At 44.8% G+C, this 24,853-nt stretch overlaps 3 pseudogenes; 2 read left to right on the top strand and 1 right to left on the bottom strand.

The window, feature by feature from the left end:
- Nucleotides 1-1,086: 1,086 nt before the first annotated feature.
- LOC128846774 (olfactory receptor 5V1-like) lies at nucleotides 1,087-1,993 on the top strand (annotated as a pseudogene).
- Nucleotides 1,994-9,016: 7,023 nt separating this feature from the next.
- Nucleotides 9,017-13,063, top strand: LOC128846775 (olfactory receptor 6B1-like; annotated as a pseudogene).
- A 4,007-nt stretch (nucleotides 13,064-17,070) lies between these two features.
- On the bottom strand, nucleotides 17,071-18,755 carry LOC128846776 (olfactory receptor 11A1-like; annotated as a pseudogene).
- Nucleotides 18,756-24,853: the final 6,098 nt, after the last annotated feature.

A 24,853-nucleotide genomic window follows, 5' to 3' on the forward strand; every position in this document is an offset into this window, starting at 1 on the left:
ATCTATCCCAGTATCCTGTCTTCTGACAGTGGCCAATGCCAGGTGCCCCAGAGGGAATTAACAGAACAAGTAATCATCAAGTGATCCATCCCCTGTTGCTCATTCCCAGCTTCTGGCAAACAGGCTAGTAACACCATCCCTGCCCATACTGGCTAATAGCCATTTATGGACCTATCCTCCATGAATTTATCTAGTTCTTTTCTGAACCCTGTGATAGTTTTGACCTTCACAGCATCCCCTGACAACAAGTTCCACAGGTTAACTGTGCATTACATGAAGAAATACTTCCTCTTGTTTGTTTTAAACCTGCTGCCTATTAATTTCATTTGGTCGCCCCTAAATAACACTTCCATAACACTTCCTTATTTACAGTCTCCACACAACTCATGATTTTATAGACCTCTGTCATATCACCCCTTAGTCATCTCTTTTCCAAGCTGAAAAGTCCCAGTTTTATTAATCTCTCCTCCTATGGCAGCCATTCCATACCCCTAATAATTTTTGTTGCCCTTTTCTGAACCCTTTCTAATTCCAATATATCTTTTTTGAGATTGGGCGATCACATCTGCACGCAGTATTCAAGATGTGGGTGTTCAATGGATTTATATGGAGGCAATATGATATTTTCTGTTTTATTATCTATCCCTTTCTTACTAATTCCCAACATTCTGTTCACTTTTTTGACTGCCGTAGCACATTGAGTAGATGTTTTCAGATGACTGCCGCTGCACACTGAGTGGATGTTTTCAGAACAGATCGTATATATACACAATAAAACTCTCACAGACACAAACACACATAACCAGATACAGTAATAAACACAATCATGCAATCAAATACAAATACACACATGAGGAGACACACAGACACACTTGCCTGCCTTGATATTGCACAATTTAAGCTGAAATTATCCCCTAAAATGTTCTGTCCTAGTTCACAAACAACCTACATCTGAGTTTTTCAAAATCTACCTAAGAGATTTAGATGCTCAGTTCCCATAAACTGTAATAAAGACTGGGCATACAACCTCAGCCTCATTCCTTAAATTTATTCCCTTTGGAGTCATCCCTCTCAGCTGTGAAGAAAATGGCAAATGAAACTGCCCCAACTGAGTTCATCATCATGGGGTTCTCCAACCTCCAGCAGCTTCAGTTCTTGCTCTTTGGGGTCTTCTTGGTCACCTACTTGTGCACCCTGGTGGGGAATATCTCCATCATCATCATTGTCTGCACGGATGTCCAGATCCAGAACCCCCATGCACTTTTTCCTGGGGAACCTCTTTTTCCTGGACCTCTGCTACACCACCACCAATGTCCCCAGATGTTGGTGCACCTACTGGTGGAAAGGAAGAGGATCAGCTATGCAGGCTGCATTGTCCAGCTCTATTTATTCCTGGCCTTTGTGAGTATGGAGTGCATCCTCCTGGTGGTGATGGCTTATGTCCGCTACGTAGAGATATGCATCCCCTTGCACTACTTGGTCATCATGAGGAAAACCCTGTGCCTTCAGCTGGCTGGTGCCTCCTGGCCAGTGGCTTCCTCAACTCTGGAGTGCACACATTTTTTACCTTCCGGCTGACCTTTTGCGGGGCCAAGCAGATCAACTACTTCTGCGACATCCCGCCCCACCTCAATCTCTCCTGCAGAGACACCTCCTTCAATAAATCATCCTGCTTGCCGTCGGGGTCTTCATTGGGTGGATCCCATTCCTGTGCATCATCTTGTCTTACATCTACATCATCTCCACCCTCCTGAAGATACGCTCCACAGAAGGGAGGCTCAAAGCTTTCTCCAACTGCGGGTCCCACCTGACCATCGTCCTGATGTACTACGGGAGCTCCATCCTCACCTATGTCAGGCCCATCTCCAGCTACTCGCTGGACAATGACAGACTGATCTCGGTGCTTTACAGGATATTAACCCCCATGTTGAACTCACAGCCTGAGGAACAAAGATGTGAAGGGGCACTGAGAAAAGTTTTCATGGAAAACTGAATTTGCAATGAAAGTGGCAAATTTCCCCGCATTGTTCTAGGGGCCACTCAACGTTATTTGGGTGCTAAAGTTCTCTCCTTTGTGTTTTCCTATCTACGTTCAATAACATTGCTGAAAACACGAAAAAATAAAATTTACAATAATATACAATAAAAGCCTAGACATTATTTTCATTTGAACATTGAAATAGTCCCATTTTTGTCTTTTTTTATTTAACTTTGTACTGTATTACTACTGACAGGTTTTTTTATTTACAATATTTTAGTGAAATTGTATTCTCTAAATGGTTAGCACAATTTTTTATTTACTGAAACTGCTTAGGTAAATAAAAAAAATGATAATCTATTTCAATAAATGTTTATATCACAAAAATAAATGCAAAAAACCCTACAAAAATTAAAAACTTAACAACTTTTCACACATACACATACACACAATATATGAAAGGCTGTTTTATTAGGATTTTCTTTTCTCTTTCAAAATGTTTGGTCTCATCTGTGACACCCTGGCACCCCAACATTCTCCACTATCATGTAATTAGGATATGTTTTGTACAAAGTAGGCCTTGTGATTCTAAAAGTGTTGATCTGCTAGACATTAATATCTCATTGGATTGTATGTGCTATTGTTGTATGTGAAGTTGAAGTTTGCCTATGTATGTGTTACTGAAACATATTGTGAGGTTGAAAACACCCACAAGCAGCCTTTCAGGTACAATAGTAAAAATGCCAAACAATGTTAATGGCTTATTGAGAAAATGCACAGAAGCACAAAGATTACCACAGAACTGTGTACAATAGAAACCTCTCAGAGATAGCACAATGGGAACTGTCTGACCCAGGTCACAGGAAAAAGAGCTTTCTAGCACTGGGAAGAAGATATAAAAGGGGAGAAATGACATCACGCTGGGACTCACTCTCCCTACAACAACACACCTGTAAACACCTGAGGAATAAAGACTCAACAGGGGGAAAGTGACGGTTCCAGGCAAAGGTATTTCTAGCCTGTTTATGAAAACCTAGGAAAAACCCAAGCTGCAAAGCTGAGGCAGCTTGTACCTTAAGAATCTGCCAGCCTGTTTATCTCTCAGGATGAGAATTTGTTAATTTATATCCTACCTATCTAGTATGTTAAACTCAGTTTGCGGTTTTATTTACTAGGTAATCTGCTTTGATCGGTTTGCTATCACTTATAATCACTTAAAATCTATTGACAGGTTTCAAAGTAGCAGCCGTGTTAGTCTGTATCCGCAAAAAGAACAGGAGTACTTGTGGCACCTTGGAGACTAACAAATTTATTAGAGCATAAGCTTTCGTGGGCTACAGCCCACTTCTTCGTATGCATCCAAAGAAGTGGGCTGTAGCCCACGAAAGCTTATGCTCTAATAAATTTGTTAGTCTCCAAGGTGCCACAAGTACTCCTGTTCTTTTTTTAAAATCTATTGTTTTGTAGTTAATAAACTTATTTTATTTTTTAATGCAAACCAATGTGCATTTGACTAAGGTGTCTGGGGGAAAACTAAGATTGGTCACCACAAGTGTGCATGGTCCTCTTCACATTGAGGGAGAGATGGACCAGGTATTAAACCCATATACTGGCCAGCTTTAACCAGGACAGGACGGTACTGCTCTGGATTCCTAGGCTGGGATGCTGGTGGTTAGAGAGCCTGCGTGTCACTGGGTGAAGGCTGGTGAAAGTACAAGCTTGGAGGTCTTTGCAACTTGTCACAGAAGCACAGTGTGAGAGAGGGAGCCCAGGCTGGTTGGTCAGAGGGCTCAGCGGCACCCCAGTTCCAGGTGGCACCCCAGGGGGAACCCATCACATCCTCCATAGTAACAAAATGAAAACCAAAACAAAACAATAAAAAGCAACTCACCAGCTCATCTCACAAAACAGAGATCAAAAATGACATAGCAAATTAAAAATATAGCTTTATTTTCCAAGGCTTTTAGACTAATTAATAAATGAAATGGTAAAGAATAGTAACAAATGGTAAAATGGGGTCTATACTGGTTATAAGATGACACAAAAGGTTAAGAGACAAATGTATAATGGATGCTGTGACTGTAAGGATTGCTGGAGCCCTAAGCATAAGAAACAGTGTGAACCAAAGGCTGGGAACTGGAATAGGCCTGGCCTTGGCAAAATAGCAATGCACCAGGTATCAGATAACCAAGTAAGCACATTCCCAAAATAAGAGGATGGTACAAAAACATACAGATCTCTTAAGTAACTGCATAAACACAGTTGTAAGAGATAGTATAAGAAGACACTGACCCCTCGTAACATAAGGAGTGAATGACAGGATAATGGATGAAGATGTTTTGTGCAAACTAGCAAGTAAGAGAATAAGGGTGGTAACTAACATCTGGAGTGTGATACGTAACTTTATTGTATCAATGTATAAAAGGAGAAGTCATAGGAGGGGCTTCTTTGTAACATCCAAGGGGACAGGACCCATGGGGAGCAGGGAGGGGGCACCATTCAGCCCTGCTCTGCTCCCAGCTCTGCTCTGCTCCCAGCCCTGTCTGAAGCCAAGGCCTCAGCCTCTGGTATCGGCTCTGTTCCCAGCCCAGGCGCCACTTCTGACCCCAGACCCACTCCCTGCTGTGGCCCCAGCCTTCACCCCCTTATCCCTGTCTGCATCCCGCCCACCGGAGCCATGGCCCCACTCCCGGCCCTGGCTCTGGTGGTTGGGGGGGCATGGACAGGGGTAAAGGGTGGGCGCAACCCTAAAATGTATGGGGACCACTGATCTATCCTATATAATAGGCACTACGAGCAGTAGTGTGTCTGCAACCAATGGGAGTTAGATGCTTTGCCATTTTGAAAATCCCATTAGGTTTCTGTCAGCATCTTTAGATGCCCCAAAACCTTTAAACATGTGGACTCTAACTCTCATTGAAAGTTGATGTGACTTAGGCACCTAAATCACTTAGGTGACTACCCCATGATGCCTATCTCCATCTTTACACCTTTTTACATCTACCCTTTCTCTCTTTGTGCCTCAGTTCCCCATGTGTAAATTGGGGATAATATCCTCCTGTACCTCTCTGGGGAACTGTGAGGATATAAACCTTTTAAATGTTGGGGGTGCTCAGATACTTTGGTGTTGGTAAGTTCCATAGATAGGAAACATGGCATAGACCTCATCTATCCTATCAGGAGATTGAGGTTAGTTTTCCTTTCACCATGATTTTCCCTTTGAGGTTGGAAGTTCTCCATCATTAACACTGTTGTTTGCACCCTCTTAAGTTTGTCTGTGATAAATGTTCCATGCTCATCAATTTAAAATTCCCAGGACCCGAAATGCCATTGGAGAGCTCACCGTGTCCCATAAAGGATTATTAATGAATCAAGAGAATCCTTTTTTCCCTTTTGTAAACAACACGGGCCGGAATATACCAACCAGGTCAGCAGAACTTAAAAGACTGAGGAAGATACCAGACTCCCTACTGAAAGCATTGATTTATTTGATAGAAAATAGACTGCAGATCCTGTGTCTTGGTCCAGAAAACCTGAATCAAGGACTGGCATCAGCTTGTAATTCACCTGTCAGAAAGGTAAAACCAACCTTCATCTCTGAAATGAAAGCAAAGCCCCGATTCAACAAGAAGTATGGGCACGCCTTTAAGGACATGAGTGCTTCATTTGATGTCAGTCACATACTTACATATAAGTGCCTTACTGATTTGAGGAGTTAGAGAAGATGAAATATATATAAATCGATCTTCTTTCCCATCTACCAAATGCAAGATTTTTCCCTCACACAATGGAACCAACTGAGATAATTGAGGTATATCAGAGACTCTCTTCCCCTGCTTCTCAATTTCTGTCTTAGACTATCTCCCACTGGGAATCTATTTAGCAGTAGATGTATGTGGCTCACTCTGACTGTATTAAGAAAGCAAGAATGTCTCTTCTCTCATTGCCTTGTGGTATATTTATTAAAGTGTCTTGAAAATTCAGGCCTCGAAAGCTAATATTCTGGGTGACAAGTATCGGGGGTAGCCGTGTTAGTCTGTATCCACAAAAACAACAAGGAGTCCAGTGGTACCTTAAAGACTAGCAGATTTATTTGGGCATAAGCTTTTATGGGTAAAACGCCCACTTCTTGTAGTTATTTTGGGTAAAGATGTTTTTACATCAATTCCTGGAATGGAGTCAGAACTAGCAGGAATTTACTTGGGAAGATCCAGACGTTTTTACTTGAACTTGGTTGGTTACAGACCCTGAAATAGCGCTGTTCCTTCCTTGAGATTTCAGTGCTTCGATGGGTTCTCTTCATGATTTGAAGTCATCTATTTGAAAAACATTTAGATATTGAACGTTAGAGCTTGCCCACAAATACATTTCAATTTCTGATCAAATCTTCAAAGCAAATGAAAATCACTTTTGTCAACATTTTTCTGTGATTTTTTTTTTCTTCATGTTTTTGTCAAAAACCTGCAAACCCAAGAATGTAATCCTCTTTTAGATTTTTGGAGAGCCAAAGGGAAATAAATGATATTTAGATTTTGTTTTTTCAAAGAAAAGCCCAAATATTTAAATGAACATTGATATTTTACATTTAGAGAGACAAGGAGGGTGAGGTAATGTATTTTATTGGACCAACTTCTTTTTGGTGAAAGAGCCAAGCTTTCGAGGTCCCCAGAGCCCTCCTTCTGTTTAATTTATTAGCCATTTTTCATTAAAAAAAAGAAGTCAACAAAATTTTTCAGCTAGTTCCATTTAATACACTTCTTATAACCTGTGATGAAATTGATGGCTCCTTGGCTGGCAGGAATCTACCTACCTAGGGTTTTAGACAAGTTATTTCTGAAAATCTGAAATGTCTGTGGGCTAGAGGATTTAGTGGGGAACCTCACCTTCATATCTTTATGAAGTGGGAGTGCTGTGAATTAAGTCATTTCAGGCCAGAGTCAAATCAAGAGGAGTCAAGTTTGTTAATATCCTTAAAATCTGACCTCTGAGTCCTTTGGAAAATGTTATTTTCAGTGCCTAAGAACTTTAGGCTCCTTTCAAAATCCCAGCCTGAATAACAAATGTGATCTACCTTCTTCACTGGTAGGCACCTTTGCCAATTATAGACGCTTCCCATGTCAAACAAATATAAGACACCAGAAAGCTTTTTTCCATCCCTACTTGATACACATATAATCTTGAAGCTAGCTGCTGGGCTCCAGTTCTTGCAAAGCTGTTGAGAAATGTCAATGTCACAAGTATATAATTAAAGGATATGAATCAAATATCAATATCTTGCTCTTTAAGAAGGGTGATAGAAATGGCTTTAGTGTGCTTTTGCCTATTAACTGGCATGCCCTACCGTTTCGTATTTATAATGTGAGCAGAACAAGTTGGAAGATCAAGGAAATCTTAACAGAAGAAAAAGAGGTAGAGTTCTTCCACAAGGTGGAGCTGTTTAAACACTGATTGTCTCATTTTTAAATACACAGGGTCCATGCCACCACCGTCAATGGAGCACCTGTGGTAAACCAGTGTAACTTTGGAAATCTGTTGGCCAGCTGATGTGAATCAGAGGCGCTCCATTGAAGTTAATGGGCCAGACCTCCAGCAAGTGTACATTGGCATAGTTCTTGGAATTTGTAGCAGTTCTGACAATATACACGAATTGAAGTCCTGGGTGAAGATTTTCAAAGGAGTTTAATGACACCTAAAGATGCAGATAGGTACCCAGTGTGGGATTTTCAGAAGCGTCTACACATGCTAAGTACATGATCCCATTGACTGAGTTAGGTCCCTAGCAAGCTTCAAATACATTTGAAAATCTGCACCCTGTCCCACATTGCTAAAGAAAGGAGGTTGAGTTTAGATTTGCTTTATTTCAACACGGGTTTGCATTCTGTCCAAACAAGTGGGAAAAAGTTGAATAAAGGTGTCTGCAAGACCAGAGTTAGTGTCACGGCCGGGCTGAAGGCAGGCTGTGCCCACCCATCAGCTGCAAAATCATAATCAGGAGACAAGCATTGGGACTGGGAGTGAGCCAAGTCAAAATGCCAGGAAGTCAGAGCCAAGCACCAAGTTGCAAATAGCAGAGTCAGGGTCCCACCAGGTCAGGATGTCAGGAAGTTAGGGTCAGGCACCAGTTTATAGACAGCAAGCAAACAGTAAAATCACAGAAAAAACAGAGTCAGAAGCCAGAGTCTAGGATCTACATCAAACTGGGTCTGGTGCAGGATAAGACAGGCAGCCTGCATTGTTGTTCAGCCAGCATCAGCCAATCACTGAGCTGTGAGGGTCCACCACTCAGGCCCTACTGGGTGGTATTTCTTGCATTGCCTAGCTTCACAGACTCCTCCCAACTAAGCTTGCAGTGGCAATGTGGAACTGTCAGAAGCCCACCCCGGCCTATGGGCCCAGTTTCTAATCCCAGAGGGTCTTATAGTTAGGGTTGGAAGAAATGGAGACTGCAACAGAGTGGGTGGCTTATGAAATGAAGAGGTGCATTTATGCTTGCCTCAGGCAACAGAGAGACCAGAAAACGCATGTTTACAGGGTTCTCAGCTCAAACATGTGTTACTGAACACTAGGGAAAGGGGAGGGGTTATGAATATTTATGTGTTTAATTATTGACTGTGTATTAAAATTCTAACTTCATCAAATTTATAGTGCAGAGGTTTTGTTTAATTTTTCTATGTACAGTTCATGGACTTTGCAGAGTGGGGAAATCAAACAGTGACAGAATTCATCCTCCTGGAATATGGGGATCTCCCAGAGCTGCAGATTTTTATCTTTCTGCTATTCCTGGTGATCTACATTGTGACCATGGCTGGGAACATCCTCATCATTGTGCTAGTGGTGGCTGATCAGCACCTCCACACCCCCATGTACTTCTTCCTGGGGAACTTGTCCTGTTTGGAGAACTGCTACACCTCCACCGTCCTGCCAAGGATGCTGGCTGGTCTCCTGACAGGGGACAGAACCATTTCTGTTAGCAGCTGCATCACGCAGTTCTATTTTATTGCTTCTCTGGTGTGTACATAATGTTAACTCTTATCCATGATGGTTTACGATCAGTATTTAGCCATATGTAAACCGCTACTTTATGCAGCCATAGCAAATGGTAGGTTATGTCTACATTTAGCAGCTGGGTCTTGGATGAGTGGGTTTCCAGCTATCACCGTAGTAATAATTTTGATGTCACAATTGTCTTTCTGCAGCCAAAATGAAATTGACAGTTTCTTTTGTGATTTCACCCAGTAATAAAACTCAACTGCAGTGATCTCCGTGGGCTGAAGGTGGTGGCTTTCATATGCTCCTGAGCCTTCTCCCTGGTTCCTTTGTATTAACCCTGACATCCTATGTTTGCATCATCAGCACCATCCTGAGAATCCTGTCCAGCACCGGGAAACAAATGGCTTTTTCCACCTGCTCCTCTCACCTTACTGTGATTACAATTTACTATGGGATCTTGAAGGGAGGTGATGTGCTTCCCCGTCACCCCGGAGAGGCATGAGCTCCACCAGACACCAGAATGGGCGAAGCCAGAGAACTCCAAGCCCACCCCCCAGAGGGTCAGGTGCCAGACAGGAAGTATAAGAGCCCAACCCTAGAGTTCATTCAAGAGGCAGCCGCTGGAGAGGCCAGACGCCTCCAGCCCAGCTCCCACTGGGGAGACTCCAGCAACCAGCGGCAGACCTGGAGACTGGCATGACCGGCTGATACTTGACGCGGACCAGCATGTGGGAGAGTCGCTGAACCTACCCCTCGCCAGCTACCCTGAGGGTCCAATGGTGATCGACCCCTTGAGGACACCACCTTGACCCAGGTACCTCCAGAGAAGGAGTTGGGAAGTAGCCCGGGGGCAGCCAACCCGAGTCTGGCTACAAAACTGCTGGAACCCATGTCACTCTGTTGCGGCCAGGATCCCCACTGACACAGCAGCAGGCCTTTGGCCGCTGCTAGGGCCCCAGGCTGGGACACAGTGGAGTTGGAGGGCCTGCGTCCCCCGCTCCCACCCAACATGTGGGTGGCAGTCTCCCCCTCTCCCAGGCCGCTCAGATCCTGAAGCCCCAGTTGTGCTATTTACCTGCATTTGCTCAGCCCTGCCTGAGGATCTAAGCCTTAGACTCATTTCTGCTGTACCTATATAAACTGCAGCTCAGCCCCTGCCTGAGGGCCTGAGCCTTGAACTCTTTACTGCCCCGCCCTGACCCAGGGCCTGGGCCTGTTAACTGCTAACTGTTATCTATGTTTGCTCAGCCCCTGCCGGACAGCTTGAGCCAGGACTCCTGTGGTCCGACTGATTCCCCAGGGGCCAGTGTAGGGACTAAGGGTGGCGGTGTGGTTCTCTGCTGCCCCAGATATGGAAGAGCCCTGACGAACCCTCTCTACAGACCTTGATATGTGTCTATATGCTACCAGATATCAATGCACCAAGAGCCCTGAACAAAGTGTTCTCTGTCTTTTACATTGTCTTGACGCCCCTGGTCAACCCAGTCATCTACAACCTGGGAAACAGAGAGGTCAAGGAGGCCCTGAGGAAAGTTGTCAGTAACATCAGGGGTTTCTCAGAATCCCGATATTCAAGCTAACATGTTTAAGGTCAAATAAAATATGAAGTGATTGGACTGTGGTTCTTCCTTATTCAATCATGTGTCCCAGTGAAGTCACCAGACTCTGCATGTGAATAAAGATTATGCATGGGATTTTCCAAGGAGCCTAAGGAAATCGAGTTGGCTCACTGAGGGCTTGTCTACATGGACGGGCTGGTGGTGTTGCTGTATAGGAGGTGCGAGTTCTAAAGCACGTTAACATGCTGTGCATTCATTGATCTCTGTAGCTCCTCTAGGTGCTTTAAGGTAATGCTGTTTGCTCTTCGACTCCCTTACAAATCCCAACCTCTGCACATAAAACCCTCTAGAGGAGATGGACGAGGGCACAGACTGCAGGTGAGGGAGCCTCTCGGGCTCCGGTGGCGCAGGGTCCGGAGGCACGGGGCTGCCCGAAGCCGGTAGCACTCGGGCAGCCCGGCTCTTAAACAGAGCCGAAGAGTCGGGGAGGAGCAGAGCCACCATTTTCCTGGACATGTTCGGCTTTTGGGCAATTCCCCCCGGACGGGGGTTTGACTGCCGAAAAGCCGGACATGTCCGGGAAAAAGAGGACGTATGGTAACCCTAGTTTTTTGGTGTATGTGTGGGTGTGTAAAGGGGGGAGTTAACATCTTGTTCTGTGAACATTTTTCATATATTAATGTAACTGTTGTGCCTTTACTGGAGTTTCTCTTGATTTTGCACCAGCATAAGTGAGAATAAATTTGGGCCCATTGATTTCATTAGTTATTCCTAATTCAAAGTGTGTTGTGTGAGTGGAGCACCAAGCCTCATGGCTTTCAGTGGTGTTACTCCTGATTTACAACAGGATGAGTGACAGGAGAATATGGCTCACTGACCTCAGTAGAGTCACTCTGGATTAACATCAAAGTGAGCCCCCGAAGAATCAGCCCCCTTGACTGCAATAGGATTACTGCTGATTTATACTGGGGCGAGTGAAAGGAGACCTAGACCCACCATACCTGTCCATGTGGGGTGAGTGAGAGGAAAATCTAGCCATACACAAAGCTATTCAAATGTTGAGCCTTTTAGACTTCCATGGATTTACTCTTACTTTATAATGGACTGGAGACTGGAGAAATCAAACATCCATCACAGAATTCATCCTACTGGGATTCAGGAATCTCCAGGAATTGCACACCCCTCTCTTCCTGCTGTTCCTGGTGATCTACATTGTGACCATCAGGGCCGGCTCCAGGCACCAGGCACCCAAACACATGCTTGGGGCGGCACCTGGTAAGGGGCGGCGGGGGGAGCGCGGCGCAGCAGTCCACGGGGGTGGGTGCTCCAGCGGCACGGTGCGGCGCTTGGTGGGGGGGGCGGGCTCCGACACTCGGCGGGAGGGGGGCAGCACAGGGCTCGGGGATCCGGCGGCGCTCGGTACGGCGGGGGGGGCGGGCTCCGGCGCGCGGTGCTCGGCGGGGGAGCGGCGCTTTGGGGGGGGGTTCCGACGGCGCTCGGTTGGGGAGGTTCGGGGGGCGGCGCTTTTTTTTGCTGCTTGGGGCAGCAAAAAAGCTAGAGCCGGCCCTGGTGACCATGGCTGGGAACATCCTCATCATTGTGCTAGTGGTGGCTGATCAGCACCTCCACACCCCCATGTACTTCTTCCTGGGGAACTTGTCCTGCTTGAAGACCTGCCCAGGATGCTGGCTGGTCTCTTGACTGGGGACAGGACTATTTCATTTATTGACTGCATCACACAACTGTATTTCTTTGATTCTCTGGTATCTGTGGAATGTTGCCTCTTATCTGCAATGTCTTATGATCGGTATTTAGCGATATGCAAACATCTGTATTATTCAGCCCTTATGAACTAGGGTGACCAGACAGAAAATGTGAAAAATCGGGATGGGGGTGGGGGGTAATAGGAGCCTATATAAGAAAAAGACCCAAAAATCAGGACTGTCCCTATAAAATCGGGACATCTGGTCACCCTATTATGAACGGCAGCATCTGCTTCTGCCTGGCAGCTGGGTCTTGGGTAAATGGGTTTGTGGCTTGCACCATCACGACATGTTGGATATAACAAATGATTTATTGTGGACCCAATGAAATTGACCATTTCTTTTGTGATTATACCCTGTTAGTAAAATTGTCCTGCAGTGACACCCGCCTGATGGCTTTTGTGATCTTCCTGTTCTCCTCCATATTAACACTGCCTCCCTTTCTCTTAATCCTGGCATCCTATGTGTGCATCATCATCACCATCCACAAAAATCCTTCCACCGCTGGGAGGCAAAAGGCCTTTTCCAACTGCTCCTCTGATCTTAGAGTGGTGACAATCTTCTATGTAACCCTGATCATTGTCTATCTGCTTCCAGACACGGACACACTGAGAGACCTGTACAAAGTGTTCTCTCTCTTGTACACAGTCCTGACTCTCCATGCCAATCCACTCATCTACAGCCTGAGAAACAGAGAGGTGAAGGAGGCCCTGAGGAAATCTACTAGTGAGGCTATGAATTTCATAACAAATATCAAATTATTTTGTATGTAGCTATTGCACATTGCAATAAAGTCAAGATAATGGAAACTTATCTTGTGGCATGATGCTGTGAAACACAGGTCATACAAACAGCTCTTACTTACTAGAGCTGTTCTTTTAAATACAACGGGACACCTGCTGTCAGGAAGAGCTACCTGTACAAATAAGGGCAGCAGGGCCAAGCAATCCCTGACTCTGGGATGGATGGACCCTATATCTGCCTGGGGAAATGTGAGCTAATGGGGCAGAACCCATCCAGTTCCTACTGCAGTCAACTCCATTTATTACCCACTGATATCAATGGGAGTAGCAGGGAGTTGGAAATGGTGAATTTTCCCACAGTGCGGAGGGTCTACCTAACACATGTGTGTCACTCATTTCCCCACCTAGGCCCTATTTTCACCAGTGAAATGTAAAAGAAGTGGCCTGTAGCCTTTGTGTAGACCAGGGGTAGGCAACCTATGGCACGTGTGCTGAAGGCGGCACGTGAACTGATTTTCAGTGGCACTCACACTGCCTGGGTCCTGGCCACCAGTCCAGGGGGCTCTGCATTTTAATTTAATTTTAAATGAAGCTTCTTAAACATTTTAAAAACCTTATTTACTTTACATACAACAATAGTTTAGTTATATATTATAGATTTATAGAAAGAGACCTTCTAAAAACGTTTAAATGTATTACTGGCATGTGAAACCTTAAATTAGAGTGAATAAATGAAGACTCGGTACACTACTTCTGAAAGGTTGCCGACGCCTGGTGTAGACCCTTTACCAAGGGGAGGATTTCATCATCTCTCAGAAGTTGTCTTTCACTGGGGTTGTATCAGCAGCATCTTTCAATACATTTTCAAGACTGATAGTGATCTGTCTGTCTATCTGGTTGATTTAAAAACAATATATGGTGGGTTTTTTAGGCTACCCTAATTGCTCTTTATCTCTCCAGTCTTGGAATCACCGGGGTTTACAACAGCAACATATGTCAATAAAATTTAGGACTGACCTTTCTCTCTCTCTCTCCCTCACACCCTCTCTCTCTCTTTCTCTCAGATTAATTTTTAAAGAAAATGTTGTGGTTTTTTTACGCTACTAATGGTGGTTTAAATGATATAATAATTATAAGATGTTGTGTTAAAAATGTAATAATGATAATGCTTCAATTTAAACTTTATTTTTATTATTCTTATTATCCTTCAGTATTACATCATGAGAATTTTCCTTAAAAAAGTAGCCTTCACAACATACAAGATCTTTAAGCTTAAAAAGGAGAAACCTATTGTCTAAATGTATCCCCACAAGTCAACAATAAATGCTGACCACAAATTAATGCCTTTGGTTTGGGTAGTCTGGAATGTTGTTAAACCTTCTGCAGAATTCCTGCATTTTAGCTGCTCATCTGTACTCACTCTCCTTTTACTCACCTTGAAATTCTCATAGTGTCTGTCTTGTGGAGGTCACTGATCATGATGTCTTGCACCCCCAATGTGTTCTTGAGCAGCTAGTTCATAGCCAAGTGCTCCAATAATCACTAGGATCATCTTTGTTCTAGTTTTCCGTAATCATTCCACTTCATACTTCACCCCCTTCACTTCTTGTTCCTTTTAATGTTTCTCTCTGCTGAGTTGGCAATACTAATAAACCTGGGCTTGTTTGTCATAATGAGTTTTATTTGTATATTACTGAACACAGAAGCTCTCTCTTTGACTCTGTGTGAGGCTATCATTCACACTCTCATGTGTTCCTAGAAATGAGAAAACAGAATAAACTTCCCTTTCTTCAAAACGAAGATTATAATAGCTACCCCCTCGTGTGACCATGTGAAGGTTAATACATTAAGATTCAGACTGGACTTTGCATTTACTGGCCATGATACAACACCTTCCTGTTTAATGGCTTTGACTTTAGTGGGTCTACATCAGTGTAAAATCACAGGGACAGTTTTGATTTGCTCCCACTGTATGAGGCTGTGTGTAAATATTATTATAGTTGGTAGCAGGGAACCTGGAGATGAATCTAAAGTTGGTGGCATATGAGTGGCTTCCTTTCCAGTCAGTAGAATTATTGTGGATAGAATCAAATCAACAGTAGTGTAAACGGGAGGAGAACATGACCCTATAAGCACATTATCCAGGTAATGAACCCTCATGGTGTGAGGCAATTGCCCATGAGGCCAGGAAGAAGCAATTCCTCCCCCCCACCCACACCACCAGGTTTGGTTCTCCTCTCACTTATTGCAGTTTTACACCAGTGTGGCTGTGATGACTTCACTGGAGTTACTCATAATTTACACCAGCATAAGTGAGGGATTCTCACTCCAACCAGTCGGGCAGACTCCCCAGGGCCATGTGGTGACAACTATTGTGTCCAGATTTGGGCACCGCACTTTAAGCAAGATGGGGACAAATTTGACAGGCTTTGGACGTGAAGGATCAGGGAATGGCAGAATGTTAGTTTCCAGCCCCAGTGACCTGGACAACTGCAAATTACTGCTTCTGGGTGTTGTCAGACGCCACTGGTGTGGTGCTCTGCTCTGTTCAATGATGATAACAGTTGGCTGCGTGCGTGTGTTCGTTCCCTCTGTGTGCTGCCCCGGCTCTGCGCAGATAGCTGGCACAGCAGACCCCAAGAGAACCCCCCCCCAATGACCACAGACTCTGATAAGGTACAAAGGCACCCGGCCAGGTTTATTGTCAAACAAAGCACAGTAATAATTCCCCGCAGACACCACAGGACATACTACGAATACATGCCCCTAACAGTGGACCAGCTCAGTCAGTGGTGGGACTCTCCACTGCCTCCTAGGCCAGACAAAGACATCCACTGAGGGATGCATTCTTATACACAGGTACAAACGAGTTACACATAACTCCTGATGCATTGAGGTACAACCCCTCTACGCCTCTCCCCAGGTACAAGCTGGTTAGAACAAACAAGTCCATCCATCGTATTGTCCCTTTGACCCTGTCTTTAGGATGGGTCTGCCTGTTCCTTGTTATCTCGTGGATGTTCTGGTGCCATCCTGGCACACGTTCATCCTATTAGTGCTTATATGTGAATATGTGCTTTTAGCAGCCTTCTTCTTGCCAACTTCTGTGAGCCGGGCCTTCCTCTGGCTCACAGCTTAACTTTGCTTTATGTTAGCAATGTCTTGACCATTACTTCACTTGAGGCCTCAGGCCTCATACCGGGCCTCTGATACCAAGAGTTTATGACTCAGGGCCTCATCTTACTAAACTGGTTAGGAAGGAGGGAGCAGAGAACTGTGTCTTCCTGAGTCAGAAATCCTTCCCTTGGCTGTGTAGCAGAGACCCACCACCTCTCTGATGAAGCACAGGAGTGGGTAGCTGGTGGCTATGGAAACCTGAATAACACTCGCGAAGGCCAAGACATGAATGAGAGTGCTTGGACTACCTGCAAATATACCTTTCCTTAATCAGTCATTTCAGGTAACAGAACTGCAACATTCAAATTAGCAGGAGATGAAGAGTGGGGATTGGTTGATTTACCTCTGATGTCACCAGGGTCCCATTTAAAAGTGACCAGAGCTATTCACTTGGCCATGTGTATAATTTATTTTTAATCTAATGATTAGACACAACTTTTCTAAAAACATAGCTTCATTAAAACCTAATAGCTTCACATGTGGCCTACACTTATTTTAAATGAGGATTAATGTTATGGAATGTGTGAAGGGTATGTTTTATTCCAGTTTTAAAATCACTCAGGAGAAAACAAGGAGAAGGCAAATGCTAAATTTCAAGAAGAGTACTTTTAAAATTATGTTCTTCTCATTAACACATTAAGGTATTGACTTTCAACGTCATCCAAACTCAAAGAATGGGTAATCCAAGGTCAGGCACATCGTTTTCTTGATACACTGTGTTGATCAGACCTTAAAGTGGGAGCGTGGGAGTGGAGGGGATATATTTTTAAGGATTTGGCTTGGTCTTCTATGGTTATGGATAGAGGCCCCAGGCATGCGCTTGCTGTGCTGTTGCCTGGAGCCACCCCTGGATATAGATATTAGTTTAAAATATCTGTATTCTTGTGAAAGAAAAAAAATCGAAGGAGAGCTTTTCTAAGGCTTCCTTCACCTCCTTGTTTCTCAGGTTGTATATGAGGAGATTGACCAATAGGGTGAGGGCGCCATAAAAGACAGAGAACACTTTGTTCAGGTCCCTCAGTGAATCAGACTCTGATAGCAGACACAAAATGACTATAGTCCCATAGAAAATTGTCACCATGATGAGGTGAGAGGATCAGGTGGAAAAGGCCATTTGCCTCCCAGTGATGGACAGGATTCGCGGGATGGTGGTGATGATACAAACATAGGATGCCAGGATCAACAGAAATGGAGGAAATGTGAATATGGAGGAATGTATGAAAGCAGTAACTTCCAGAGTGTGGGTGTCAGTGCAGGACAGTTTTATTATTGGGCTAAAATCACAAAAGAAATGGTCAATTTCATTGTGGCCACAGAATGTTAATTGTGACATCATAGTTATTAAGAAGGCAACAGATATAAATCCACCGATTCATGACGTGGCCACCAGCTTGATACAGAACCTGCCATTCATTAGTCCTGCATAATGCAGAGGTTTGCATATCGCTAAATACCAGTGTAGCGGAGTGGTCACCCGCTCCGGCCCTGGAAGAGTGATAGCAGCCCTGGAGAGGGCTGCAGCAGGGTAAGAGGGATTAAGAATGGCTGGGGAAGTGAGTGGGTAGCTGACCACAGCTGTGGCCAGCTTAATCAGGGCCCAGCTGGCCCTTATAAGAGGGCTGGGGCCAGAAGCCAGAGACATTCTCTCTCTAGCCTTTTGAGAGGGAGGGACCTGGCTGCAGGGAGCTGAGAGAAGGAGTGGAGCTGGGCTGGGGGAAGGCCAAGGGAGCTGGGGAGCTCCGGCCTGGAAATCCCCCAGGCTGCGGCCTAGTGGAAGGCTAATTAGGTACTTGGGTTGCAAGGGGCAGCCCACGGGTAGGCAGAGGCAGCAGGTCCAACCCCCCCTTGCCTATGATGAGTGGCTTTTAAACTGCAGTCTGCCCCAGTGAGCGGGGGCTAGATGATGACTGGCAGTAGCCCACGACTGAGGCAAGGTGGGGATAGAGGATTGGGGGTTCTGCTGGGTGGGGAGACCCTGAGACTGTGGGGGTATTGCCGGGGGAAGCACCCCAAAGACAAGGGGCACCGGGTCCTGGGAGGGACACGGAGGCCAGCGGCAGTGGGACACCGGCCTGCAGAGGGTGCTCTGGAGGCTAGAACCGCTAATTCCCTGAGACAACTAGCAGGAGGCGCCGCAGCGGTGAGTCACGCACCATGACAACTGGTCACAAGACGTTCCTGATAAGAGACAACATTCGGCAGCTGCCAGAGAACCAAAGAAATATAATTGTGTGATGCATCCAGTGACAGAAATGGTTCTGTCCCCAGTAAAGAAACAGGCCAGCAGTCTGGGCAGGATGGTGGAGGTGTAGCAGGTCTCCAAGCAGGACAAGTTCCCAAGGAAGAAGTACATGGGGGTGTGAAGGTGCTGATCAGCCACAACTAGTGCAACAATGAGGATGTTCCTGGCCACGGTCACAGCATAGATCACTAGAAACATCAGGAAGAGAAGAATCTGCAGTTGTGGGAGGGTCTCAAATCCCAGGAAGATGAACTCCATGATGGTAGTTTCATTTCCATGGTGTTTGTTTGCTGTGGATTCCATGTAGGGGAAATAAAACAAATTCTGCCATTTATAATCTAACTTCCTTTTCAAAACAGTCCACATTTCAATTCTGACTTCCCCCTGCTGGTTGCGGTCCCAATGGTTGAGTCAAGACACCAGATAGCAGTGGCATTCGGGGAAAATTTTCCTAAGGGCCTGAGCTGAAGCACACTGGAAATATTCCTATTGTCTGGTATCTCTACGGCTGAACACATCTTAGCCTCAGAACTCATGAGCATGATTGTGTATTATTTTACCTGCAGTGTCTGAGGTTATCACTTCCTGGGCTCCTATGAAAACCCCAGCCAAAGGCCATTGCTGGCCTTATACCTAATTTTCACATACTTACATTGCAGAGTTCAGCAGATTCCAGCCGAGTGGAAACTATAATTTAATTCTAGGGACCTGGTTTTATTCCTGGCTCATCCACTCCCAGATGCTGGGCTTGCCCTTTCCTCTCTCTGTAGCTCTGTTCCCGCCTCTGTGAAATTGTTGACGACACTACCACTTACCATTCTCTTAATATGATTTGAGGTTTATGAAACAAGAGCTCTGCAGATGCTCCATGGCTTTCATGTAAAGTGGAGATGATACTTAAGACATGTGACAATGTTCTTTAATATCGCTGTTAGTGAGTGCTGTATAACTTATAAATGCCATAATGCTGCCATGAGAGCATGCATAACTTTCAATGCACAATTGGAAGAGAACCTAGCCATGCCTCAGTCACAGCATACTTTTATATTTCCATCTCAATTTCTGCAGAAATGGCATCAATTGTTTTTTAACAGCACGGAACATTTTTAGACATTTCCATTTTTAACTTCACACCCCAGAGATCTCTCAAATCTCTTCTGCAAAGAATCAGATAGTGTGTTCATTTATCTTCCAGGATATGCACCATTATTTCTGAGAGCCTTGTGACAACTAAAAATTATGGATAACATTTTCAAAAGTGCCCAAGGCCAGATTTTGAGAACTATCCCTGCACTTAAACCTGCAGTTAGGACTCTCAGTAACTTTGAACATCTGGCCCTGAAACAGCATGCTAACAAGCCTAGGTGGGACCACTATATTAAGGAGGTCTGCCAATACTTCCGTGGCTAAGGTTGCTGTGACAGTGTGGGGAATCCATGTTTGTCCAGTTGTTAATTCCATTTGGTTTTATGATTTTTTTTTTTTACTGTAATCATCTTCCTGGATGAGCTCATCTCTATTGTATCAGGAAACATGCAACTGGTTGTGGAGAAGCTATGCCTGGAAGCAGTGACAAAGTCATCAAGGGCCATCAATACTTAATGGCTCACCCCTCACCCTGGAGTGAAGCAGTGGGCGTTTGTTCAGAGACAGTGAGCTAGGAACAGTGACCAGTCACTACCTAGATCACAGGGCTACGCAGAACATGGGATTCAGAAGCTGGATAATGTGACAACAATCCAGAGTGTGTTCAGCAAGGGCAACAGGACCAGGATATCACGGTTGCCTCTAGGTTTCCACTGAGATTAAAATTTGAAATTGCTCCATTAAACAAACCCATAGGGATATTCAATAATCCAAAAAAGAGAACACACCCCTCACAGGGTCTGTTGATTTCTGTAGTCACCTGTTAGATACAAGGCTTCTGATGACCATTAGAGATTTGCTACTAAAAGCACAGCTGTCATGGCTTGTTATTTCACCCTCCCCATGTTCGTAGCCCCATTGCTGCTGCCAGAAAGCACAGACAGGACTGTAATTTGGTAATATGATGTAATGATGTAACATACGTGTAAATAGAGAAAGATGGTCTTCACACATATAATCTGGCACACAATTAGTGCCCAAAGCCATACATGCCCTCACCCACCACACAATAAAATGCACAACTAGAACCCAAAATTTCAACTTGCAAAAAAAGACTTTGGAATACTTTCATACGTGCGCACATGTGCAAACAGGCACATGCATAAAAACTTCTTCAGGTGTGTAATCAGGAGACTCTAATAATTTTCCATTGTGTGCAGGAGCATGACTCATATACATTGTGAACATGAAATGCAAGAAATTGGGACAACCAGAAGGAAATTAACCCAGTTTGGAATTTTGACTTAATCCAGAATGAATGGGCTCAGGTTTTTGAAATGCTGAAAGTTTTTCAATGGGACTTATTCACCTAATTGCCATAGAGGGATATTTTCAATGGCAAAAATCAGGCAGATGGGTTGAAATTCCAAACTTCTATATAGTAAAATTCCAGGATTGTGATTCTGTGTGTCATTCTGAAACATACAAAGCCTAAAAACCAAAAGGAATATATGCATCCGAAGAAGTGGGCTGTAGTCCACGAAAGCTTATGCTCTAATAAATGTGTTAGTCTCTAAGGTGCCACAAGTACTCCTGTTCTTTTTGGGGATACAGACTAACACGGCTTCTACTCTGAAAAAAGGAATAGTGTAAAAGATGGAAGCACAGACTCACAGCTAATGATGAGTACAAAAGAATACCACAAGTACGTAGCGACAAAATCAGAAAGGCTAAGGCACAAAATGAGTTACACCTAGAAAGGGACATAAAAGGGAATAAGAAGAGGAATTGTAAGTACATTAGGAGCAAGAGAAAGATGAAGAAAAGTGTGGCTCCTATAGTGGACAGGAAAAGAGAACGAATAATGTATAACATCAAGAAGGCTGACAAATCAACACAACCATGTGCACACTAAAACAACTATCACACACAATAACCCCAAGAACACACAGCCCCTTACTGCAGTGCACATCTGCACAAATCAACACAAATGTCCTAATACAACACAAGAAACACAGAAATCAACACAATCATGCACACAACATAACCAACACAAACAATAACCCCAGACATCACTCTGAAAACTAGAATGTTTGTTGAGTCCACATGAAACGATGGAAACATTTACAAGCACAGTTGAGAGCTCTTTCTGTTTAGATTATCACCAGGTCCAATTATCACTGGGATTCACAGTCTGTTATCACCCTGTTTTTAAGTTCTCAGCCATTTTGGTGCTTTTTAACACACATGAGTTTACAAATTACACTCCTGTGACAGCACAAGCTTTCAGCTACTAGAGCAGATTGCCTTCAATCTGCTTGGCATAGTGACCTGGCTGACAGGGCAGCTAGAAAGCAGGTAACATTTAGAAAAAGAAGGACCTCTGAGAAATTTGAAAAGATTAGCTCTAATTTTTAAAAGGTCTTCATTCATCCCTAGTGGATGTAAATCAAGATGTTGCTCTCCTTTGCCCTCCTTGCCTGGCTTCCTCTCTTCTTTACCCGCCCATCCAATTTCTTTAACTTTCTGTTCTTCTTCTTCTTCTTTTCGTCTATTCACCCATAACTTTTGTTTGTGTGTGTGTGTGTGTGTGGGGGGGGGGTGTCAATAAAATAGATATGGAAATAAATGTATAAATAAAAATAAATGTGCACATTTAGAAGTGAATTACAGTAACTGAGTTTACATGAAAAATAAAATGAAGATTTAAGTTTTTTGAGAAGTTAATTAGGGAACAAGTCCACTCTCACTTACCCTAGTATAAATCAGGAATGACTGCAGTGAAACCAGTAGAGATGCACTGCTATAAAACGGGTTAGTGAGAGGAAAATGACACCAAAAGAGAGGCAGCGTCTTCTTTAATTTTTAATGTCTCTCTATAAATTCCTGCCCAGTGCAGCTGCACAGACACAGATTATCACTTTCACAGCAGCATTCCCCATGTGCGTTGCAATCACCTCCATATATATTTTGGTGACCATGTGGGAATTGTTCCTAAAGAGCATCTGCTGTGATGTTGCCCAGCACCCTTAGCCGCCCTTAGTAGCAACTGACAAAGAGGTCAGCTTCCCAGAACAACATGAGGTTTTCTTCGCCATCTGATACAGAGATGGGATTTAGAACAAAGAGCTTCGATCTGTGGTGATGGAAGAGCTGAGGAGGGGTCGGCTGGTCATCAGACAAAGCAGCAGAGAGGTCAATATGATTGTGGTTCCAAAGCCATTACTCTGCAGTGACTGTGTTCTCGAGTTGTGCTCTGCCATGTTGCTGCCATGTGATGCTGGCATGCCGATGCAGCATGAGAATGCAGATGTTGTCAAAGGGCACTCAGCCTGGGGTACCCTCCATCACCCTCATTGCATGCTAGGAAGCAGTTTCAATCCTACTGTATCTCCAGTATCTTTGACGGAGTTGGACCGTCTTTACCTCTTGCCTGTTCCTTCTTTCCTTCAACATTTCAGGCTCTCTCCCAGTCTTTTCGCATGCTGGAGAGAAGACAGATTTTTCCCCTCTTCCTCCTCCTGCATACTGCCTATCTTCTTTCTGCCTTCATCTCCCAGCCCTTCCAGGGCTGCGATCTGCCCTCCACAGTGCATGAAAAGTTCAAACCTGCTGTGTGCAGTCTGGCCATCAGGCAGAACATGTCCCCTGGCTGGGATCTGGATACAGTTGTATTGTTACTTCAGAACCCCCTATCCTTTCCTATGTATCACCCTCAATAGAAGGGATTGCTCTTTACCAGCCAGCCATTTTTCTGCCGCCATTCTGCCATCGCCTGGAAACAGCCTCTGCAATATGTGTTCTCCACAACAGCCACCCATAGCAACCCCCAAGTCCTTTCAAAGTCAACGCCAAATGTTGAAGGTCTGACTGAATTCTTATTCAGGCAAACTTCCTATGATGTTAATGGTGCTACTTGCATTACTCACATTGAGGATCAAGGATTCACAGGCAAGTGAATTTTGTCCCCTGTCCTAACCCATACCCTGACACCTAATGTAACTCAATTTATAGCACAAGATTAACATTATTCAGGTCTACAAACTTCTTCCATAGTCGAGTGCAGCAGTAGTTGCTGTGAATGCTGCAGGCAGCTGGCTCCAGTATCTCATCTTTGGTTGCTCAGGAAGACCTTTGCACTTTAGTGGATGTGGTAACCTAGTATAAAATGCACCATTTATGTGCACAAGTTTCTGTCTCCCTCTAGTGTTTGGACAAAACAAATACAGCACCCTGTCACAAATTGACATGCAAAGAATGTTATTACTTTAGGCCAAGTGTTAGAGGTCTGAGTTTTTTGTTACAGGTGATTCAGGATTCAATAAATTTCATAGATAGATAGATAGATACCTCCCATACACATCTGTTTTATACATTTCTGGTTATAAAATGTGCAGATGACACCAAACTGAAAGGGGTTGCAAGCACTTCGGAGGACAGCTTGAGAATTCTGAGTAGTATAAGGGCCCTACCGTCAATCAAACCCTAACCACGCCCCTTGACCCCTTAAGCCCCACCCCTTGGTCCTTTGGTCCCTCCCACCTGTCACCGGAAGTCCCACCCCATAGGGGTATTCCTTCCGGAGTCAAGGTGCCATCTGACCGGAAGCAAGGTGTGTCATGTGACCCCTATAAGAACTCCCCCCACCACCCTCTACCAATCAGGAGGGGTTTTGTCCTGATAGGACCGCCCCGAGAGGCGATTTTGACCAATTAGGGTAACTTCCGGGGCGGGGGTGACCCGCCCGGAAGTGGGTCATGTGACCCCTCTAAGAACTCCCCCCACCACCCTCTACCAATCAGGTGGGGTTTCATGCCGACAGGACCGCCCCGAGAGGAGATGTTGACCAACCAGGGTGACTTCTGGGTTGGGGTGACTCCTCCGGAAGGGAGTTGTGTGACCCCACTAAGAACGCCTCCCAAGGCCCTCCACCAATCAGAGTGCAGCACCATTACCCGCATAAAGCCCAGCGCAAGAGGGAGGAGGCTGCCATCTCTTACCAAGGACACGTGTTTTCGAAAGCGCGGAAAGGCTGCTGAGAGGAAACATGGACTCCTTCACCACCCCCGTGAGAACGTCGGACATTGTTTTAGCCCCAACCACGTTTGACCTTGTGTGGAGCAGGCGTTGCATCAGCGACAGTTTCGAGGAGGAGGAGGGAGCGACCGAGGGGAGCCCTTTGGCCCAGACGTTCCTGGATACGCCGGAACCCAACCCCGAAACCCTCGTGAGACAGCCCAATGAACGTGATGGCCTCTCTTTGTCCACCCCCTCAAAGATGGAAGGCAATCGCGGCTCGGTGGAGGCACCGGCGA

This window comes from Malaclemys terrapin, chromosome 12 (assembly GCF_027887155.1).
Source record: "Malaclemys terrapin pileata isolate rMalTer1 chromosome 12, rMalTer1.hap1, whole genome shotgun sequence".
Taxonomy (NCBI): Eukaryota; Metazoa; Chordata; order Testudines; family Emydidae; genus Malaclemys; species Malaclemys terrapin.